At 59.2% G+C, this 3,028-nt stretch overlaps 1 protein-coding gene across 1 annotated transcript in view; it reads left to right on the top strand.

Annotated features, from left to right (window-relative positions):
• FGF12 (fibroblast growth factor 12) overlaps positions 1 to 3,028 on the top strand; it is a 343,626-nt gene that overhangs the window by 149,001 nt on the left and 191,597 nt on the right. The gene's annotated exons all lie outside the window — the stretch shown is intronic.

Genomic DNA, 3,028 nt, shown 5'->3' with positions numbered 1-3,028 from the left:
ATCTCTTTGTCCTGTAAATAAATCTCATGTTTCCGTGGGCTTTGAAATGCTGCTGTTGGCTGTCCCCTGCAGAGTCAGCTCCTTGCAGAGCCCCCCGGACCTCCGAGCTGCATTACCAATATCAGCAAGGTTCTCTGGGTAAGATGGGCTATCCTGTATTAGACCAACTAAATTGGTCTAATAAAAGATAGCCCATCTGCCCAAAGAGCCTTGCCTGCCAACGTGGCTATGACCAGCAACCCTGCAATATCAGCAAGGGCTGATCTCTTTCCCCAGGGCGGTGGGCATCCATCCGCTGCTTGCTCACGGTGGCCAGACTGGCCCTTTGCAAGCACCTCTGCATAAGTCACCCTCCCGGGACAGAGAAGGCCTTGAACTCCCCCTCCAGCATGGTCTAAAATAATGCACCTGAAGCAAGGCTGGAGGCAGTTACGCCGGGTTCAGCAGCTGGTAACAACGAGGTTGGAGGCGTTTGTTCTCCATCCACCAAAAGGCTCTGCCCAGTCAGGGGCTGAGATGATGGTCCTTTCACGCCAGGGCTAGGATGTGCAGCAACCCATCCTGCCCACTGGAAACCTGCCATCTGCCCATGCAACCTACCCCCGATACGTGCAGATCCTTTGCACAACCGCGGCGGCCTTGCCTGGGGACAGCCCTTGTGCTGAGGACCAGGCAGCCTCAGAGAGGAGAGGAGCATGCACAGCTCCTGCTGACCTCGCCGGGAGTGCAGCCTTGGCCCCAGCATGAGTAACGCCCTGTTCCCAGGAGCTGGCAGGTGCCGATATGGCACCTCTGGTTACCAGCTTGAAGTTGTCAGGCGGCAAAAGCAGGTAGATGTTGGCGAAAGGGTGCTGGCTAATGGCGGTGGCATTGCGTTTCCAGTAAGTCTGTTACCCAGGGGCTTGTCCCTGAAGGAGGATTGGGCGTGGGCACAGAGCTGCCGCGTGCAGGTTATAAGCACGCAAGCATGCACCCGTACAGGTGCAAACAGAAACCCAGGGGCTAAACTAGCACTGCCGTGTGCTAGCAGGGGTTTGCAGACTGCAGGCCTGGGGCATCTGTGTGTGGACATGAGACATCTTCACGGGCGTTTGCAGAGGCAGCTTTGCATGTGCGCTCGCACTTCAGATGGTGACGCTCTTGGGGCCTCGCCTCTGCCTCAGTGTTATTGGGTGTCGGGTGAAATAATCCAGCAGAGACCATTCACACAGGGAAGCCTTTTGTTTAAGAGACCTGGTATTGATTGCGAGGGGGAAGTCTGATTTAAAACAAAGCAAAAAAAAAAAAATTGGCTGCCGTTAAAAACCAAACAGCAGCCAAAGGTTCCTGCCTCCCAAATGGCATGGCCGGTCCTCCCACGCCTGCTCTACGCAACGCGTGTTTTACCTCCGCATGGCGTGGGCGGTCTCCGAGGGGGGCAAGGATTCACAGCGGGGAAATAATGCCAGACCCGAGCGGTGCTTTTCCTTGCCGAGTGCTCATCTTGCCTGTAGCAGGTGGGGTCGATGGGTTTCTCATCTCCGACGTGGTAGCCTGGGTGCTCAGCCTGGGGCACCGGGTAGAGCTCTTCGCTGGGCAGCAGCAGGAACTATTTGGTGGAGATCGGCAGTTCCCAGATGGTGCTGCCAGCTTGTTTAAAAATGCTCCCTGCTACTCGGATGTGTATCAGGCGGTGGAAAGCATCTCTTCGGTGCATGCTTAACTCTTTGGGGGCTGCACTGGGCTGCAGGAAGGCCTGGCGACTGTCTACACATCTTGCTTTTCTCTAGGGCCATAGGGGACAGGGCCAGGAGCAACGGCCTCCAGCTGCAGCAGAGGAAATTTAGCTTGGAGATGAGGGAGTCCCTGACCCCGAGGGTGGGCAGGCACTGGAGCAGTCGGCGGGACCTTCATCCGTGGAAGTTTTCAAGAGCGGGGTGGACAGACATGTGGATGGGGCGGTTTAGTCAGGGATGATCTGCCTCAAGCAGGGGGCTGGACTCGGTGTGACCTTGTAGCCCAATTTTCCTGTGAGCCCATGAAACCTGCCCGTGTGACCTCCACCCTCCCGCTCCCGGCTGCGAACTGCTTCTCCCCTGACTCAGTTTCCCTTCGCTGAGAGCACCTCGGTGCAAACCCATGTTTGCACAGAGGTGTACACACGTACACGTTTGCATGTACACACACAACAGGCTTCTCAGTTGTCACCCGAAGGGAGAATCTGGATAACTCTGCCTGTTATCCCTATGGCAACGACAGCAATTGCTCACCTGGAAGCAGTCGGGTATTTCTGGATCTGAAGTTTCTTTCTGTGTGAATTAGTAGCCGGAGGGAAGAGGGGGAGGGAGAGAGCGCTAATTTATAGATTCCAGTGCTTTGCAGAGGGGCCCGGCAGGAGGAACGGGGGCTTCTCCAGGGAGGGCCTGTGTGGATCTTAGTGTCCGTCTCCTCACACCTCCCAGCACCCTTCAAGAGAGCCAGCGGCACCCCACGTGAGAGTCCCCGATCCAGGCACGGCCGCCACCTCTCCCCGACCTGCGGCCGTTCAGCCCCGTGCGGCCCCTTGTCTCGGTCAGCGGCTCTCAACCAGGGCGGCGGGGCCTTGGGATCCTTTCAAGGGGGCCGCGCAGCCAGGTGTGCACGTGTGAGGGGCCCAAATGCGCTGCCCTGCTCCGGGCATGCTGCGAAAAACCGCTCTCGTCCGTCCAGAGTCAAGAGCGCTTGGGGTCACAGGGGTTGAGAGTCTCTGGTCTTGGGGGTTAGGGGGGTGACGACCCCAGCGCCCCAGCAGAAAGCGGCGCTCGGTGCTGGTGCGGGACTAGGGTGGCTGTCGTGGTCATCCTAGAGGCGCCCGGGGCCCTCTGAGGGGGCTGGACCCCGCCGGCGGTGTGAAGCACAGGTCGCCAGGCGCGGGGCAGGGGAGGGCAGCGCTCCTCCTCCTCGCCCTGCTCCGGCCGGGCGCCGCAGCCGGCTCTGCCTGCGGGAGCCCGCGCTCATCCGCACCGCAGGCACGTAGGATTGCGTAGAGCCGGGCCGGGCCGCAGCCCCC

Source organism: Gavialis gangeticus, unplaced genomic scaffold, assembly GCF_001723915.1.
Source record: "Gavialis gangeticus isolate Ggan-Ray unplaced genomic scaffold, GavGan_comp1, whole genome shotgun sequence".
NCBI classification, from domain to species: Eukaryota; Metazoa; Chordata; order Crocodylia; family Gavialidae; genus Gavialis; species Gavialis gangeticus.
Note: the sequence above shows the minus strand (reverse complement) of the source record. Positions and strands in the feature narration are given on the sequence as shown.